The sequence below is a fragment of the Oncorhynchus nerka genome, linkage group LG11, assembly GCF_034236695.1.
Source record: "Oncorhynchus nerka isolate Pitt River linkage group LG11, Oner_Uvic_2.0, whole genome shotgun sequence".
Lineage (NCBI taxonomy): Eukaryota > Metazoa > Chordata > Actinopteri > Salmoniformes > Salmonidae > Oncorhynchus > Oncorhynchus nerka.
Genome location: NC_088406.1, coordinates 46278111 through 46299724, shown reverse-complemented (window position 1 = coordinate 46299724; position 21614 = coordinate 46278111).

Below are 21614 nucleotides of genomic sequence, written 5' to 3'. Positions count from 1 at the left end.
TAGTCAGTGTATAGCCAGGTTTTTTTTACTTGTTCACTGTGTATGAATTAATCATGTCACTATTTTTATTTCATTTCTATCTTTATCTCTGCATTGTTGGAAAAGTACCCTTAAGCAAGCATTTACTGTTAGTCTACACCTGTTGTTTATGAAGCATTTGACAAATAGGGTTTTATTTGATTTGAAATGTAATACTTCAACAACCCATTGGGAGGCAGAGCCGACTCACTGATCCATGCCCCATCCAAACTCCTTGGAGAGGTAAGCTATGTATTTCCTCCTCAGCAAAGCTGATCTTCCAAAATAAGAACATATAGTCATGATCCAATGAGCCGGTTGGACAAAAAATAAAAAACTACTTAAACATAAACCAATAATTACAAATGAATCTTGAGCTGCAATAACTCTGAATAATTAAGTTAGACTTAAACAGTGAAATTGGTCATTTAAATGGATGTTAAAGGCCTTTTGGGTTTGTTGCTGATCGATTGAGATTAGATAAATACTCTGCAGTTTGAATAATCAACTATTTTCATCTATTGGTGCAATGTTCAATTAGCATATTATTTGAATCACAATAATCCTCAAGGTGTTGCTCGCTGTGTACTATGTCCTTAGTGTTTTTCTACTTCCCTCTCCAAAGGAACCCTATGAGGAATGGTTTGTAACAGAGGCACTTGCTCTGTTGTGTTAAGATAAATTGAATTTGGTATTAGAGATCGCTCAATTAGTGTATTTGCACTTGCAACAAGTGGTGTGAGCTTTTGAGGGAGGGAGGGAGGGGGGGGGGGGGTGTTGTACCAAAAATATTGGGGACTTGGATAGCATGAAGCCCTACATATTGTCAACCTCCACATTGGGCCATGGCTCTAAAAGGGTTGGTTATGACTGTGTTTTTATCCTTGGTCTCCCTGCGCTCTCCTTCTAAACCCTGATAAATTACTTTTCAGCCAGGAATGACAATCTGGAGTGTATATTTTCTGCGCCTGCCACTGTTGATCACTGCAGAAACCTTTTAACTTCATGAATCGGTCAAAGCACTGCCATGCTTTCTTTATGCCTGGCCATGGACATAGTGTTTTACATGAGATGCCATACATTTGGCCTTATACCGCTGCTATAAATGAGACTGATGGGACACTGCATATGGGGCTTTCTACATTGGCTGGATAAGACGCATTTTCTGTAGGTCTCATAGTGTATCATATCTTTTAAATATATAACTCAAGATTTACAAGTGAATGACAGACTTTTTTGATATTTTCATAAGCAAAACATATTTTGTGCCTTTATCAATGTTGATCTATGACACCTTTCCTGATGTTGAGCGAACATTTCGATTACATTCTCAGAACTCTAAAGGCCACATTGAACAGTATTTCCACCTATTCCTTTTTCCTGGAGAACAGTGTTTACGTTTGATTTGGGTCAAATATATATTTCTTCCATCCTGAGGACATTGGAGAGCGATGGCTGAATTCAAACAAATGGCAAACTCTTTCATCTGTTCTCCCAAATGTTCATTCCAACATTTCTTGAATATCTTTCTATTTCATGGGCATATTTTGTATTGTAATACTGTGCATTACCATGTGGGAAGTCAAAATATGCCCTACTCCTAATGCCTTCCTACCGTAAGGTAGTTGATGCTAAGTTGAATGTGGAACATTGTAATATCCCCAAAACACTAGCCCTAAAGTGAGACGCCTATTGGTTCCACTTTTCTGTGCTTCGTTATTTACTTAACAAATAATGAACACTCAAAATGTACACTTATAAATCAAATCAATTTTAAATCAAAATACAGCTGTAGAGAGAAGCCAAGGATCAAACATACAAATGATGTCTCTGAGTTCTGCAAAATAGGAAAAGTACAAGTTGCTTTTAATATGCTTGCAGCCAGCCCCTAGTGATATAACTGCCTACGTCAACACCTTCTACACATGAGACCAAGCCCATGCATATACAGTTATACAAACTTGCAGGAGAGAACAATAGCTTGTGTTTTCTAAGGGCTAAGCAGTAATTTTCCACTCCCGTGTGGCTTTATAGTGGTAGGTCTGACTTGTCTCTTATCTCTTTCACTCCCCTGCAGGGTTCTGTGTCTATGAATCTCTTTTAGCCTTGAGGCGCTTTCTCACACACACCCTGTTTTGACTGCAATAACTCACACATTTCTAAGACCATTTCTTATAAGAGGCAGAGACTAGAAAATAACTGGGGAACAATATTAAACCTTATAATGCATATATATATATTGCTAATCTGTAGTCCAGGACCATATAAATGTAGTGGGGGAGGGGTTTTATAGCCCTTCCCCTTCTATTAATACAACATAGGCATAATCAATTATTATAATACATCAAACATTTGATGCAGCCCCTATCAGAGGGCCTCTGGTTTCAATTTGAATGCCAGTGGTTCTCTCAGAAAAGCCATTACATGCCCAAATCCGAATTGATTTCTGCTAGCAGCATTGGTGTGACGACAGAACACCCAGCACATAATAGCCCGCCCAGAGCTAGGGTTCCATTTGTATTCCCCTGGCTGGCTGGCTGGGTGTCTACTTTGGACCCATTTAGGCCTTTGTTATTCATGACATGGGGATGCTGGCAGAGGAAGCCCGTTGCCTGGTGATGCAGGGACAAACTAATTGGCCATATAAGAATAAAAACTATTTCTTCAGTATTTGTCTAGCTGGCATGTCATAATGTGATAATACAATGCCTTATACAAATGACTAGTTACAAGATCCTATTGAATTTTTTTACAAAAGTTGTTCTTTACAGTTTGTAAAAGTCCAGACTCAGACCCTCAAAATAGCATACCATACGCTACAATTGGAAAAAAGTAATAGGAACGTTATGCTGCTATGAAAGAAGGCGAGGTCATTACAGGCGATTCAAAGCTGGGACCGAGAAACTGAAAAAACAGCTTCTAAATCAAGGCTATCAGACTGTTACATAGCTATCACTAGCCGTCCTCCACCCAGTAACTTGCCCTGAACTTAGTCACTGTCACTAGCCGGCTACCACCCAATGACTCCACCCTTCACCTTAGAGGCTGCTGCCCTATATACATAGAAATGGAATCAGTTTATCTCAATATCTCAATACTTTGTTGGCAATGACAGGGGTCAAACGTTTTCTGTAAGTCTTCACAAGGTTTTCACACACTGTTGCTGGTATTTTGGCCCATTCCTCCATGCAGATCTCCTCTAGAGCAGTGATGTTTTGGGGCTGTTGCTGGGCAACACAGACTTTCAACTCCCTCCAAAGATTTTCTATGGGGTTGAGATCTGGAGACTGGTTAGGCCACTCCAGGACCTTGAAATGATCCACTCCTTCGTTGCCCGGGCGGTATGTTTGGGATCATTGTCATGCTGAAAGACCCAGCCACGTTTCATCTTCAATGCCCTTGCTGATGGAAGGAGGTTTTCACTCAAAATCTCACGATACATGGCCCCATTCATTCTTTCCTTTACACGGATCAGTCGTCCTGGTCCCTTTACAGAAAAACACAGTAGGTACAGCCCCAAAGCATGATGTTTCCACCCTCATGCTTCACAGTAGGTATGGTGTTCTTTGCATGCAACTCAGTAATCTTTGTCCTCCAAACATGACGAGTTGAGTTTTTACCAAAACGTTATATTTTGGTTTCATCCGACCATATGACATTCTCCCAATCTTCTTCTGGATCATCCAAATGCTCTCTAGCAAACTTCAGACAGGCCTGGACATGTACTGGCTTAAGCAGGGGGACACGTCTGGCACTGCAGGATTTGAGTCCCTGGTGGCGTAGTGTGTTACTGATGGTAGGCTTTTTTACTTTGGTCCCAGCTCTCTGCAGGTCATTCACTAGGTCCCCCAGTGTGGTTCTGGGATTTTTGCTCACCGTTCTTGTGATCATTTTGACCCCACGGGGTGAGATCTTGCGTGGAGCCCCAGATCGAGGGAGATTATCAGTGGTCTTGTATGTCTTCCATTTCATAATAATTGCTCCCACAGTTGATTTCTTCAAACCAAGCTGCTTACATATTGCAGATTCAGTCTTCCCAGCCTGGTGCAGGTCTACAATTTGGTTTCTGGTGCCCTTTGACAACTCTTTGGTCTTGGCCATAGTGGAGTTTGGAGAGTGACTGTTTGAGGTTGTGGACAGGTGTCTTTTATACTGATAACAAGTTCTAACAGGTGCCATTAATACAGGTAATGAGTGGAGGACAGAGGAGCCTCTTAAAGAAGAAGTTACAGGTTTGTGAGAGCCAGAAATCTTGCTTGTTTGTAGGTGACCAAATACTTATTTTCCACCATCATTTGCAAATATATTCACTTCTGTTGAAGTGTACCTATGATGAAAATTACAGGCCTCTCCCATCTTTTTAAGTGGGAGAACTTTCACAATTGGTGGCTGACTAAATACTTTTTTGCCCCACTGTATATATAACTCACACATACACTTTTATCCTATGTATTCTACAGATATACTCTATACACATACTGTCCATAATGTCTATAAATCCAATAACAGTACCAGTCAACAGTTTGGACACACCTACTCATTCAAGGGTTTTACATTTATTTTTACTATTTTCTACATTGTAAAATAATAGTGAAGACATCAAAACTATGAAATAACATATATGGAATCATGTAGTAACCAAAAAAAGTGTTAAATATATTTATATATATTTTATATTTGAGATTCTTCAAAATAGCCACCCTTTGCCTTGATGACAGCTTTGCACACTCTTGGCATTCTCTCAATCAGCTTCATGAGGTAGTCACCTGGAATGCATTTAAATTAACAGGTGTGCCTTGTTAAAGGTAATCTGTGGAATTTCTTTCCTTCTTAATGCGTTTGAGCATCAGTTGTGTTGTGACAAGGTTGGGTTGATATACAGAAGATAGCTGTCACGAACGTCGTCAGGGAAATGACCAGACCACGGTGTGGCGTGGTGAGCGTACATTTTCTCTTTATTTAAAATGTCGCCAACAAAACAAGACACAACAAAACGAATGTGAAGCTTACTAGGGCTATACAGGCCACTAACAAAGACAACTACCCACAACTAAGGTGGAAAAACAGGCTACCTAAGTATGATTCCCAATCAGAGACAACGATAGACAGCTGTCCCTGATTGAGAACCATACCCGGCCAAAACATAGAAACAGAAAACATAGAAATAAAGAAACTATAATACCCACCCATGTCACACCCTGGCCTAACCAAAATAGAAAATAAAAACCTCTTTATGGCCAGGGCGTGACAATAGTCCTATTTGGTAAAAGACAAATCCATATTTTGGCAAGAACAGCTCCAGCTCCAGTAAAGAGAAACGACAGTACATCATTACTTTAAGACATGAAGGTCAGTGAATACGGAAAACAGTCGCAAAAACCATCAAGCGCTATGATGAAACTGGCTCTCACGAGGACTGCCACAGGAAAGGAAGACCCAGAGTTACCTCTGCTGCAGAGGATTAGTTCATTCGAGTTACCGGCCACAGAAATTGCAGCCCAAATAAATGCGTCAGAGTTCAAGTAACAGACACATCTCAATGTCAACTGTTCAGAGGAGACTGCGTGAATCAGGCCTTCATGGTCGAATTGCTGCAAAAAGAAACCACTACTAAAGGACACCAATAATAAGAAGACTTGCTTGGGCCAAGAAACACGAGCAATGGATGTTAGAACGGTGGATATCTGTCCTTTGTTCTGATGAGTCCAAATGAGAGGTTTTTGGTTCTAACTGCCGTGTCTTTGTGAGACACAGAGTAGGTGAACGGATGATCTCCGCATGTGTGGTTCCCACCATGAAGCATGGAGGAGGAGGAGTGATGTTGTCGGGGTCCTTTGCTGGTGATACCGTCAGTGATTCATTTAGAATTCAAGACACACTTAACCAGCATGGCTACCACTGCATTCTGCAGTGATACACCCTCCCATCTGGTTTGCGCTTAGTGAGACTATCATTTGTTTTTCAACAGGACAATGACCCAACACACCTCCAGACTGTGTAAGGGCTATTTGACCAAGAAGGAGTGTGATGGAGTGCTGCATCAGATGACCTGGCCTCCCAATTGAGATGGTTTGAAATGAGTTAGACCGCAGAATGAAGGAAAAGCAGCCAACAAGTGCTCTGCATCTCCAGGGATTTCTTTGAAGGCAGCATCGGGAGAACCACGCTTCTATATGCAGTATGCAATATATGCATTCTGAGTATCCTGGATAGAGACATCACAGCCTACTCATCTTTAACTCACAACTGATAAAATGTTCATTACCTTGTGGCTGCTCTATGAATATGGGTTCTAGCTGCAATTATTAATTGAAATGTAACACTATTCTGTTTTGAAAAACCAGTGGAGCAGAGTAGAGCGCTTTGGAATTACTCTTCTTAAACTAACTTTTAATTCTGTCTTGTTTCTTCCGCCTTAGCCTGATTTCTCCCGCATGGACTGAAGCAGAGCAGACAAACCCCTATAGTCTAAAGCATGGTGACAGGTAACACAGCACTGTGACTTCAATTGAAACGGAGCCGAAATGGCCGCCTAAACCCTCTAGAGAGCCGTGTGAAACTGTCTAAATGTTGGAGCTGCTGCATGCAGCCGTTGCTGAGACCAGAGGCAAAGTGGTGGAAGGTGTCCAAGTATAACAAGAGCAAAACATGAATTAATCAAATGCTCTCAACAGAGTCTGAAATAATCAACTGTGGGGGGGCCATGTAACCGGGGTAGTGCCACTGAAAATAGACAAAGGAATGCTTTATGGAGGACATAGAATAAGTGTTGCAACTGAAACTGGAGCGCCAACACTCAAGTCGCATGTAAGTGTCAAGTGTAGACACACCCCTAGTGTTATGCTCTAACTACTGTGTGTCTCCGAGAGGAACATGCAAAGTATCCACTTTGGTCATAAATTACACATTTTCAGGGTCAGCACAAACAGTGGCAAGAAAGAGAATGTGAACCCTTTGGAATTGCCTGGATTTCTGCATAAATTGGTCATAAAATGTGATCGGATCTTCATCTAAGTTACAACAATAGACAAACAGTCTGCTTAAGCTAATAACACACAAACAATGATACATTTTCATGTCTTTATTGAACACACCGTGCAAACATTCACAGTGCAGGGTGGGAAAAGTATGTGAACCCTTAGATTTAATAGCTGGTTGACCATCCTTTGGTAGCAATATCCTCAACCAAATGTTCTCTGTAGTTGCGGATCAGACCTGCACAACGGTAACGAGGAATTTTGGACCATTCCTCTTTAAAAAACTGTTTCAGTTAAGCAATAATTCTTAATGTTCTTAACTGACTTAGTTAAATAAAGGTAAAATAAATAAAATTACCCGCTCTCGAGGTCATGTCACAGCATCTTAAATACGGTTGAGGTCAGGACTCTGACTGGGCCACTCCAGGTGTATTTTCACTCCAGGTGTATTTGAAACTATTATGTTGTTGATTTACTTCTGTGTTTTGGGTCGTTGTCCTGTTGCATCACCCAACTTCTGTTGAGCTTCAATTGGCAAACAGATAGTCTAACATTCATCCTGCAAAATGTCTTCATAAACTTGCAAATTCATTTTTCTGTCGATGATAGCAAGCTATCCAGGCCCTGAGGCAGCAATACTTTACAGTTTGGATGAGGTTTTGATGTTGGTGTGCTGTGTCTTTTTTTCTTCACACACAGTGTTGTGTTCCTTCCAAGCATCTCAACTGTAGTTTCATCTGTCCACAGAATATTTTGCCAGTAGTGCTATGGAACATCCAGGGGCTCTTTTGCGAACTTCAGATGTGCAGCAATGTTTTATTTGGACAGCAGTGGCCTCTTCCATGGTCTCCTCCCATGAACACCATTCTTGTTTAGTGTTTTACATATCGTAGACTCGTCAACAGAGATGTTAGCATGTTCCAGAGATGTCCAGTCTTTAGCTGGCACTCTAGGATTCTTAACCTCATTGAGCGGTACCCCCCCTGTATATAGTCTCACTATTGCCATTTTACTGCTGCACTTGAATTACTTGTTACTTTTATTTCCTATCCGTATTTTTTAAAACTGCATTGTTGGTTAGGGGCTCGTAAGTAAGCATTTCACTGTAAGGTCTACACCTGGTGCATATGACTAAATTATGTATTCAATATAGACAAGAAAAATACAATAACGTGTGTTATTAGTTGAAGCAGACTGTGTTTGTCTATTGTTGTGACTTAGATGAAGATCAGATCTAATTGTAAGTCTGGGTAATTCCAAATTGTTCACATACTTTCTCTTGCCACTGTATGCTGAATGTATAAGTACGAATCTAGGTCATGTGTTTCTCAGGCTTTAAAAGTTCCTAGTTATTCTAAAGCATATTTGTTTAACCTGTGATACAATGTAATGATGACTTTTGTGTTTATTGAGAAGGTTGCTATATTAGCAATGCAATTCAGACGCGGTATGTAAATCAAAGTCGAGCCTTACAATGGCGAAGAGGAGGATCTAGAGATCCATCAGCTAGTCAAGAGACATACAGCCAACGTCAAACCGAAGGCAGCAGAAAACTACTTTCAGGGCATCGAGGTAAAGCATTTTACGTTGCCTTTCAAGTCTGACTGACACAATGAATACTTTGATTTAATATCAATTTACAAGCGTTGTTTACATGAGGGCATGCACCACCAATCTGTAGCTGTAATTGCAAACGGGAAGTGGAAGACAGACATCTTTAAATGAGGAAATATATTTGTTGAATTGTTTTTTTCATTAATAGTGGGGGAAAGTTTCAACGAAGAAAATGTGGGATAAATACAATTTTAAAAAGCAACAACCAGTCTTCCAGCGAGCTTTCGCATGAGGTAGCAAAAAAAAGGAGTTAGTCTTTTCCTACTTGCACTGATAAATGCGTTGTTGAGGGAAATGTACTTTGTACGATTGTGATGTGTTGTAATCTAACCTAGCTATCTTAAGATGAATGCACCAATTGTAAGTCGCTCTGGTTAAGAGCATCTGCTAAATGACAAAAATGTAAAAAAAAAATAAAAAAAATATTAACAACCATGAAGTCTTCAGCGAGCCTTCAGTTGAGGTGGATGATGTGTTGAGAGAGAGAAAAATACATCACCTTTACAGCAGGAGCAACATAAGTCAGTGAGATAGAGAATCTCCTGGCTGTTTTAAAAAAATGGCAGGCCCATGAAAGCCTCGTCTCTCCAAACAGACTGGGTATAAAGCATGCACAATGATATGGACTAGTGATTTTTCACTGATTTGATTGTATGGTTATGAGCAGGGGACAGAGGAGTGTCCGGTACACTTCTATTTGAAGGCGGTGGAAAAGCTATGGCGTTTCATGTTTTTTGATTTGGAAACCTATGGACTGTAATGCTCAGTGGGGTTTCTACTCAGAGTTAGGCAGCCAAACAACGTTCCTATAATGCAGACATACAGTAGAAAGGAATGTTACATCAACCAACAGCACAAGCAACCCGACATAAGGCCCATCCCCACTCAAGTTATACATCTGATGTACCACGCATTTGGCACAACGGTTGTGATACAACAGAGTTTTTCTGCAGAAAAATTGACTACACAAACATTCTGGAGACACCGCACAATAGTTAAGCATTTTTGTGCAGACAAACTCCAAACTATACATTACAAAATATCAGCTGTATCACAACCACTGTGTCAGATGCATTGTACATCAGTTGAACAACCTGAGTGTGTACGGTGGCACAGTGTAGACCTCCTTTCAGTGCCATTGTATTATGTATAAAGTCCTGTGTCCTTGATACATGTGCATAAATGGGAAGTAGATTCATAAATGGACAGCAGTTCATCCCAGCGTTGAAGGCCTACTTGTAGGTCTAAAATCTATTCTAATAGCTATTCAAGATGTCTGCGGGTTTTAGGAGTTTCTGCACATCTGTTTGAATACGTCGCAACTCACAAGTGGTCTGCTCTGGCTTGATCTCAGCTAGCTACTGGAGCATATGAGTGCCAAGGAGAGGTGCTTCATTATACACAGTCTGCTCCAGAAGCTTTAAAGCCCAATAATAAATGAATAACAAAGACAGCGGCTGACCTATTGATGAATCATTATTGTTTCATCTTGCCACGGGTCTTGCCTCAAAACATCTTGCCTCAACACACCAGTCTCAACGTCATCAGTGAAGAGGCGACTCCGGGATGCTGGTCTTCAAGGCTGAGTTGCAAAGAAAAAGTCATATCTTAGACTGGCCAATAAAAAGAAAAGATTAATATGGGCAAAAGTACACAGAGGAACTTTGCCAGTGTCTGTCGCCTCTTCACTGTTGACGTACAGACTTGTGTTTTGTGGGTACTATTTAATGAAGCTGCCAGTTGAGGACTTGTGAGGTGTCTGTTTCTCAAACTAGACACTAATGTAGTTGTCCTTTTGCTCAGTTGTGCACCGTGGCCTCCCACTCCTCTTTCTATTCTGGTTAGAGCCAATTTGCGCTGTTCTGTGAAGGAAGTTGTACATGGAATAGCCTTCATTTCTCAGATCAAGAATAGACTGACAAGTTTCAGTGGAAAGTTTTTTGTTTCTGGCCATTTCGAGCCTGTAATCGAACCCACAAATGCTGATGCTCCAGCTACTCAACTAGTCTAAAGAAGGCCAGTTTTATTGCTTCTTTAAATCAGAACGGTTTTCAGCCGTGCTAACATAATTGCAGAAGGGTTTTCTAATGATCAATTAGCCTTTTAAAATGATCAACTTGGATTAACTAACAACGTGTCATTGGAACACAGGATTGATGGTTACTGACAATGGGCCTCTGTAAGCCTATGTAGATATTCCATTTTTTTTTTAAATGAAAAAGAAGTTTACTGCTACAATAGTAATTTACAACATGAACAATGTCTACGCTATTTCTGATCAATTTGATGTTATTTTAAATGGGGGGAAAAATGGACATGTCTAAGTGACCCCAAACTTTTGAACGGTAGTGTACATAAAAAACTAACTTGGTTACAAATGTCTTTCTCTAAAAAAGGCGCAAAAATAGAAATAAGCGGAACTATATACAAATGGCATTCGTGTTCATTTTATATCCCAGGTGTAGATGACTAGATTTCACTTTCACCGTAGCTTGTGCATATCGTGATAAAAAGCAAACTGGCATTACGGACAGAAGATCTGGCATTTCACCCCCCTCTGTGTTTTGTGCAATGCTTGTAGTTATTTTTGTCGTTTGGCATGTGTGTTGAATAGTGGCACTCACCTTGAGTGGGGGGTCTTGTGATTGTTGTGAGGTTGCTTTGGGCCCCCAATTCAGCCATTCCCAACACCAGCTGCTCTCTGAAGGCCAACTGAGAGAGAGGGGTTTGACCTTTTACTTTGGCCATCTGTTTGCGGAGAATGAAAGCATTTACTGTAGCAATGTCCACAAAGTGGTGAAAAAGTCTTATACCACTTCCTGGTCTGGTGGAGGACCTGGTAGTAGCCTATCAGAGCATCAGATAGGTCGACACCCCCCAATGCTGGCATTGTAGTCCTTTACAGAAACAGGAATAGGGACATTCGTCCCTTGCCCCAAAGGCATTTTTCCCCCTCCTAGAGACGTGGTCGTTATTGAATGCCTTATGCTGTGTGGTGAGCATGGTTACTTCCCTAGTGTCCTTCCATTTCACAAAAAGCAGCTTGTTAGTCCTGATCCAACGTATGGTCCCCCTCTCTGCTGTCTTTGTCATGTCGTTTACTTTGGTCTTGGGGAAACCCATTCAGTTAGGATGAATGGTGCACAAAGCCCCTATTTTGTTTTAAAAAGAGGTCTATGTACCCACTGCCAAGTAAGGGGAAGTCCATCAGCTGCATGACAGAGTCATAACTAAGGCTCTTCCAAGTGGGTGGGCCTTGCCTTCGTAGATAAAAAAGATCCATGTGTAGGCAGAGGCTGAATCCGCACAAAGAGCTTGTAGCCCCATTTGGCCGGCTTATTTTTAATATATTGCTTCAAGCCAATTCGTACATTTGAGGCAACCATGCGCTCATCTAAAGATAGATAGATTTTGAGCCGGTTGGAAGTAAATGTTGTATGCCTCCACCATGTCATAATAAAGGGGCTTGACTCTTGCAGGACGATCATACCCTGCAGTCCCCTTCTTCTGGTCATTCACCTGATCCTTTTGTGGGTCACTCATGTGAAGAGTACGGTTGATGGCCAAGAATTGGTTTGCACTCATGATGGAGGTGAGAACTCGAACCGATAGAGTAGGGACTTGCTCCAGTTGTCAGCTAGTCTTTATACCTTTACCAGTTCCATGTAAATCACCAAGGAAATGTAGTGGAGCATGTCACCCATGGTCTCTGCCTTCCCCCCTGCTGCTTCTTGTCCCCATACTTGTTGGTATTACTAATTAGTGTTCTCAGTACAGAGGATGGAAAGTAGAGCTCAAACAGATGTAAGGGGGTGTATGTTTCATCACTAACCAACTGTGGGCCTTCAGGTTGTTTACACCAAAATTGTTCTGGCTCCTCATCATCTTCAAGGATGTATGCCACCTGTCCTCAGTTTTATCTCCCTCTGTTGTGCTACTTCCACTGCCTCTCCTCCTGCTTCTCCCTCTGTTGAGGCCTGGATCTCCTCCCTGTCCCCGCACCTTCAGATTAACTTGCAAAGAGGGGAGTGGTGCCAGGGCCTGCAGTGGGTGTGGTTGAAGAGGAGAGGGGCCTTTGTCGAGTGGGAGATGTAGAACTATCAGACGGGGTGATTGAGACAGCAGTGGGGGTGAAGACGTTGACTGGCGGGGGCGCTTGCTGGGGAGGGGTGGCTCCCAAACATCATCCAAATCCTTCCTACTGTGGTGAATAAAATAAAGGGATAAATTGTTGTAAGACACATAGAATTACAGTTGGTTAAATTTACAAAGCGACATTACTGTAAAGTAAAAACACCAAGCCTAAACTTTCTCTGTACAGTGACACATACACACAATGCAAACAATACCACTTTGGAGACAAAGGCAGAGGTGAGAACCACAAATAAATAATGGCCATGAGGGTTGTGGCCCCCAAAGTTACAAGAATGAAACTTAGAACAGCAAACTAATATGAAACATAGACAATAACTACTTTGGAATTATATGACATTGAAATTACTTGTTACATAGGCCTATGTAAACTAAATCCAAAATGCAGAAAACAAAATAGATATATATAGTAAATTAGCTAGATAAAGTAATGAAAATAATTTACTGACAGATCTAAAATCCTTCTAGAAAGCTTCTTCGTCAGCCGAGTGAAAAATCCTCGTGGTCCAAATCGCTCCCCTGATTCGAATCCTACTCCAGCATTTTATTCAAAACTTCTAGGTCAGTATACTTATTCATAGCTGCCTTCTTTTTAGGTCCCTGTTTAATATTCTCAGTTTTTCCCTCCTAGATGAGCCATCTTTTATGCTAAAGAGATTAAATTAAAGTGATGAAATTGGCTCGGCCTGCCCTTATAAATGTGTATGCCCATATACAGTTGAAGTTGGAAGCTTACATACACCTTAGCCAAATACATTTAAACTAAGTTTTTCACAATTCCTGACATTTAATCCTAGTAAAAATTCCCTGTCTTAGGTCAGTTAGGATCACCACATTATTTTAAGAATGTGAAATGTCAGAATAATAGTAGAGAGAATTATTTATTTCAGCTTTTATTTCTTTCATCACATTCCCAGTGGGTCAGAAATTTACATTCACTCCATTAGTATTGGTAGCATTGCCTTTAAATTGTTTAACTTGGGTCAAATGGTTTAGGTAGCCTTCCACAAGCTTCCCATAATAAGTTGGGTGAATTTTGTCCCATTCCTCCTGACAGAGCTGGTGTAATGGAGTCAGGTTTGTAGGCCTCCTTGCTCGCACATGCTTTTTCAGTTCTACCCACACTTTTTCTATGAGATTGAGGTCAGGGCTTTGTGATGGCCACTCCAAAACCTTGACCTTGTTGTCCATAAGCCATTTTGCCACAACTTTGGAAGTAAGCTTCTGGTCACTGTCCATTTGGAAGACCCATTTGCGACCAAGCTTTAACTTCCTGACTGATGTCTTGAGATGTTGCTTCAGTATATCCACATAATTTTCCTCCTCATGATGCCATCTATTTTGTGAAGTGCACCAATCCTTCCTGCAGCAAAGCACCCCCACAACATGATGCTGCCACCCCTGTGCTTCACGGTTGGGATGGTGTTCTTCGGGCTTACAAGCCTCCCCCTTTCTCCTCTAAACATAACGATAGTCATTATGGCCAAACAGTTATTTTTTGTTTCATCAGACCAGAGGACATTTCTCCAAAAATACAATCTTTGTTCCCATGTGCAGTCTGGCTTTTTTATAGCGGTTTTGGAGCAGTGGCTTCCTCCTTGCTGAGCGGCCTTTCAGGTCATGTCGATATAGGACTCATTTTTACTGTGGATATAGATACTTTTGTACTTGTTTCCTCCAGCATCTTCACAAGGTCCTTTGCTGTTGTTCTGGGATTGATTTGCACTTTTCGCACAAAGTACGTTCATCTCTAGGAGACAGAACGAGTCTCCTTCCTGAGCGGTATGACGGCTGCATGGTCCCATGGTGTTTATACTTGCGCAACTATTGTTTGTATAGATGAACGTGGTACCTCCAGGCGTATGGAAATTGCTCCCAAGGATGAACCAGACATGTGGAGGTCTGAATTTTCTGAGGTCTTGGCTGATATCTTTAGATTTTTCCCACGATGTCAAGCAAAGAGGCACTGAGTTTGAAGGTAGGCCTTGAAATACATCCACAGGTACACCTCCAACTGACTCAAATGATGTCAATTAGCCTTTCAGAAGCTTCTAAAGCCAGTACATAATTTTCTGGAATTTTCCAAGCTGTTTAAAGGCAGTCAACTTAGTGTATGTAAACTTTTGACCCACTGGAATTGTGATACAGTGAGTTAAAAGTTAAATAATCTGTCTGTAAACAATTGTTGGGAAAATTACTTGTGTTTTGCACAAAGTAGATGTCCTAACCGAGAAGCCAAAACTAGTTTGTTAACAAGACATTTGTGGAGTGGTTGAAAAACGAGTTTTAATGACTCCAACCTAAGTGTATGTTAACTTCAACTGTATCATAGTAAGTTACACCAAAGATCTGAAGGCACTGATCAATAGCCAAGAACCTCAGCTTTCCGCAGACTCCCTGCTTTGCAGATAGGGGCTCCCATTCTCATACTAGAATGAATTGAATAAAACAAACCTAATAGGGTCCCCAATGGGGACTTTAAATTTCAGGAGGTTAAGAAACCCGACATTCGACCTCTGCCGTTGGGGACTTGCAGCGATGGTCGCAATTGGATATCACGAAATTGGGGAGAATTTTTAGTTATTTATGGGTGTGTTCTTGCAGTAAGGCTAACTTACTGCACTCGCTTAGTCGGCGAGTGAAGTCAATCAAATGTATTTATAAAGCCCCTTTTACATCAGCAGATGCCACATAGTGCATATACAGAAACACAGCCTAAAACCCCAAAGAGCAAGCAATGCAGATGTTGAAGCACTGTGGCAAGGAAAAACTCGACCAGCCTCATTATTGCAGTAATTAAATCAATATTAAATAAAGATGATTGTTTGAAGAAATGACCAAATCTCTGAGCACTGAATTTCTACGACACAACCCATCCGCAACTTGAAATGTATTGACAAATGAACTATTCCTTATCTAATTCAATATGTTCTTAACCTGCCAGTGATCGTTATTCCCCCCCCCAGCCTCTCAAGATTAAATACTATAGACACATGGTTAGTATTGACTTAGGACTACTCGCATTCTGTTACAAACCTGACTGTGTGGTGAACCAAAGCTAATTAACTTTAGAAGAATTGCGATACTCCTTCTGGGATGAAGCGCTCCGCCAATTGATTACTGACAACAACCAAAAGTATTCCAATCATCAAGAGAATAATATATACGGTGACAGAATACACAGTGACAAAATGAAGGAAGACGCATGGACTAATATTTGACAATATGGTCCCGGTCAGTCATTTACATGAGCTTTCATATTAACAGGCTGTTGTTAGTCAGCATACTGAGTGAAGGAAGGTCCATACCCGTCCGACATATCAGACAGCCTGAGAGTAAAACAGTAGGAGAGCGGAGATGTTGAAGGTGAACAAATGTGTGGATGCAGGGGCTGGTAATCATGGCAGAGCATCTGAGGAACACGACAGGCTCCAGAGTAAACCTGGTGACAAGTGCCATCCCCAGTTAGTCCCCGTAGACAGCCTGCTAATTAAAGCTAGCGCGTCTGTACGTACGTGTGTGTAGATCCTAGAGTGGATGATATGTGGGCTAGCCACCTTAGGGACGCTGATAAATTGTGACACCAGAATAGCGCTCCCCCACCTGACAGGGCCACATCTGCCACGGCCCCCTCTGACAGTGCTAAGCACTCAATTTTTCATACATACACATACACTCTGACATGCACACACTCATGCACCTGCAAATACACACGCATAGACAAACGCGCGTAGCCATACACTCACACTTTTGTACTCACAGTATCTCCCATAGTCTAACGGCCTATACATCCTTTCAGTCCTATACCTTCTCTCACGTACACTGCCATGACCCAAACACATGTATGCTCACACAATATCCACTGCACTCACTGACAAATACACAAAAGCCTCACACATCGCTCACTCTGGGATCTATCACCATCGGTCAGCCTTGACACTTTTGTTTACCGAGAGGAGACCTGAAACAAACCTGTCAGGATCCCAGGGAGGATTTTAACAGCCATCAATCTTAACCAGGAGTCTTCCAGAAGAGGGACACAGGCGATTAGCACGTCAGACGGTGCCCAGGCATGACTGTTGACACTGTCAGAAGAGAGATGCTCAGTGGTGGCGGGTGGCGTTCCTTCTGTATGTGGTCAAAGTAGGCACGTTTCAGAAAGTCACACTGACCGCTTAACTATGTAGGCAGTGACACGGCCGGCCTGCATCAATATGGGTGAACTGAGGAAGGGCCTGGTGATGTGCTCGTCTGTTATCATTAGTCACTTGACTCTGTTGGCTCCTACCCCACACAGAGGGAGACTGATGTCTGGCCTGTCTCTGAGGCTCACTGTGTGTCTGTGATAAACACACAGCTAACATCAACACAACAAATCAACCTTGTCATTGACAGGAGGACCAAGCCCTGGGGCTTTGTTTACATCCGTATAAACTAAAACACTACATGATCAAAAGAATGTGGACACCTTCTCGTCAAACATCTAAACATTCTAAAATCATGGGCATTAACATGGAGTTGGTTCCCCCCTTTGCTGCTATAACATCCTCCACTCTTCTGAGAAGGCTTTTCACTAGATATTAAAACCTTGCCACTTGCTTCCATTCAGCCACAAGAGGATTAATGAGGTCGGGCAAGGATGTTGGGCGATTAGGCCGGGCTCTCGGTCGGCGTTCCAATTCATACCAAAGGTGTTCGATGGGGTTGAAGAGTACCATGTTTACATCTTTACAAACTCAAACATATCTGGAACCACACACGCATGCATAAGATCATACACACGTTTGTCTCCTCAACAAGGTGAAATGAAAAGCATTAACAGTAAAGCGTCAGCCTAGCAACAGATGCCTATCGGCAACCTCCATAAATATATTGTAGTTGAACTATAAGCCATGCCTTTAGTCACACGGTGATTATTGTAGAAGGATTTACCGTATTTTACACCTCACTAATACTGCCCCATTATCTTATTGCCTGCAGACAAAAATGACCATGGCTAATGTCACCGCGGCAGTGTGGGGAGACTGGTGAGAGGTGACAATCTCTCTCCTCTCTTTGAGCAGCCCATGGTTTATGAGGTGTGACAAGAGGCAGACTGGGTCACTGTTAGGGCCATTGTCAGCTACCAAGATCTGGGGCCGAATAGCATGAAGACGCCCAGGGGTCTGTCACGGCAGCGGCCTAATGGCCCCTCAACAGCCATGCAGAGGGTAACTAGTTCAATCATGGGCATATTCTGGCTGCCAGAGTAGCCTCATGCACAAATCAACATGGGCAGGAATGTTGCTCAGGCTATTACAGCCCCACACAACAGTCATAAATTCAACCTGCTTGCTGTGGCATGTTGCAGAGTTAAGCTGTATCATCCAGTCCATGATATACTGCTTCTCTGGCGAATGGCGATGATGGAGCTGGTTCAGGCCAGATGCACTGACTGGCTGCATAAGTCTCTGTCATAACATGACAGGGATGAAATGTGAGAAGGACTGTGTTCGGGAGTTTATTCAGGGGGGCGTGTCTGAATAGCATGGATCAATATGTATACAGGACACAGCCTTGATGTGCCAACCATGGTTGAATTATAAATAGCCAACGAGATATCGGATAGAAATAGTTCTGGGTACATTTTGTATCTATGATTCAGTCAATGTATGAGGGGTGAGTCATTTAAATGACAGCTCTTATCATCCAGCAAAAGCAAATTAAATTGATTGATGAAAACTTGGAAAGGCCAACTCTCTCTGGCTGTGGAATTTAGTGCCATTTTTCCGTAGCGTATTATCATAATCTACCGTTTTTCCACCATTTAAGTCGTCCCCTTTGACTTTGGGAAGATTTATTTGGGAAAGGTGGTTTAAGGCAATCTCTGCATAATGCAAGCTGAAATGAGTAAGGAGCTCGCAGACCAGCTGACTGCACGGATTACACAGATGGCTCATTGTTCTTGTCATAAAATATCTAATTGAAAATCTTGACTGTTGGACAGTGTGACCCTGAGATACAACGGAGCTGTTTGAAATTGGACTGCAGACTTCTAGTGATTGCTTTGTCAGGCAGGATTGGATTCCACTTCAAGCTCCGGGGGAAAATACACTGAAATGTACACGGTGGACTGTACTTAAATAATTTGAGGCCACTTCATCAATGTATTTATAAGTTCTCTCCATTGGAGCAGGCAGACACACTTTCACTATATGACCCGACAAGGGTGCCCGTTGTCTCAGTGACTGTAATCATTTTGTGTAAACATAAAAACTAGTAAAGAATAATAATATTGATTACAATATCTCGCCTTTAAAACGAGTGGGTAAGCCTAACAATGACAACACTGCACTGAAGTTTCTGATTCATCATAATTCCTAGACCCTCTGGTATCTAACAGTGCTTATAATAGCTGCTGCATTCGTTAAACCACTTCAGCAATTCAGTGAAACTCAGTCTGACTACTTCCAACTCTGTCAAAAACGACCTTTGTGCCTATCAGAATGAGCTGAAGTCCTTTAGGTATCAGTCATAGCACTACCCTGGATGCATCGAGACTAGAACAATTTGGAATATTTTGGACAGATGTTTTTTTTTGTTGGCCACCATACGATGGCACTGCTGTCTCCAGGTTCCCCTTCTGTAGAGTGTCGAACGGGTTAACTTGACAACAGAGGTCGAGAAAGTCCAACTGAAGCCTGAGATTAAATGGAATAAAATGAGTTGGGATAAAACAAATTCAGCGCAGGAATGAACAAGACAACATCTTCGGAGAGATTGCCTCGATAAGATAAGAACTATTCCAAAACTGTGCAACAAGGATCTTTGGAATAATTATATCGTTGCTGTTCACAGATTTGAATTGCAGATGACCGTTACGTGGAAGACGAGCTACTCAACAATTCATCATATATCTACCGCTGCCGACTACAGAGTGGCCCAATAAAAAACACTTGCTGCATCTGAAATGGTATATTTTCCCCTAGATAGATTAATATATATATATATATATTATATATATTAAACTACTTTAGACCATTAGTATTGGGAATACGGTGCCATTTTGGACCCAGACACAGAGTGTGCACTGCTTTCCGGAGCTGCATGATTACGGTCTGTGTACATCAAGGGCAGCAGCTCTGTTGCTTTTCGCTATGCAGGGAAAGAGAAATGTGGGAGTGTCTTTTGTTTTGAATAGATACAGCGAAAGGGTTGATTGAGTTCATTATGGACATTTACAAGATCAGTGACGAGGCTCATTGGCCTTTTGCCTTTCTTAGAGAAACGGAAGAATGTGACACGCAATCACATTGCAGATTAAGACATCACTACAAGAACGGTAACTCTTAGCCGACATTGTATTATTAGAAAGTCAAAATAGTGACATTTAACCATCGTAGTTATCACCTGCGTTGACATTGCTGATAGTGAGATATTACATTATGCCTCAAGCTACAAAACATTAGGAACACCAAAACTAAGGAGATGATTGTGGACTTCAGGAAACAGCAGAGGGAACACCCCCCTATCCACATCGATGGATCAGTAGTGGAGAGGGTAGCAAGTTTTAAGTTCCTCGGCATACACATCACAGACAAACTGAATTGGTCCACTCACACTGACAGCGTCGTGAAGAAGGCGCAGCAGCGCCTCTTCAACCTCAGGAGGCTGAAGAAATTCGGCTTGTCACCAAAAGCACTCACAAACTTCTACAGATGCACAATCGAGAGCATCCTGGCGGGCTGTATCACCGCCTGGTACGGCAACTGCTCCGCCCTCAACCGTAAGGCTCTCCAGAGGGTAGTGAGGTCTGCACAACGCATCACCGGGGGCAAACTACCTGCCCTCCAGGACACCTACACCACCCGATGTTACAGGAAGGCCATAAAGATCATCAAGGACATCAACCACCCAAACCACTGCCTGTTCACCCCGCTATCATCCAGAAGGCGAGGTCAGTACAGGTGCATCAAAGCTGGGACCGAGAGACTGAAAAACAGCTTCTATCTCAAGGCCATCAGACTGTTAAACAGCAATCACTAACATTGAGTGGCTGCTGCCAACACACTGTCATTGACACTGACCCAACTCCAGCCACTTTAATAATGGGAATTGATGGGAAATGATGTAAATATATCACTAGCCACTTTAAACAATGCTACCTTATATAATGTTACTTACCCTACACTATTCATCTCATATGCATATGTATATACTGTACTCTAGATCATCGACTGCATTCTTATGTCACTAGCCACTTTAACTATGCCACTTTGTTTACTTTGTCTACATACTCATCTCATATGTATATACTGTACTCGATACCATCTACTGTATGCTGCTCTGTACCATCACTCATTCATATATCCTTATGTACATATTCCTTATCCCCTTACACTGTGTATAAGACTGTAGTTTTGGAATTGTTAGTTAGATTACTTGTTGGTTATCACTGCATTGTCGGAACTAGAAGCACAAGCATTTCGCTACACTCGCATTAACATCTGCTAACCATGTGTATGTGACAAATAAAATTTGATTTGATTTTGATTTGACCTGCTCTTTCCATGAGACTGACCAGGTGAATGCTATGATCTCTTGTTGTCACCTGCTGAATCCACTTCAATCAGTGCAGATTAAGGCGAGGAGACAGGTTAAGGATTTATAAGCCTTGAGACACGGATTGTGTCGGAGGCCAGCCAAATCTTAGAAAGGAGTGCTAATTACGGTAGCCTGTGTCGCTCTGGATAATAGCGTCTGCTAAATGACTTAAATGTAATGTAGCGTGTGTGTGTGTCCACCATCTCCGAACACTTTCTGCTTATTATAAAATCAGACTGCCAAGCTTCCTTATTGAGCCATTTTCAGGGT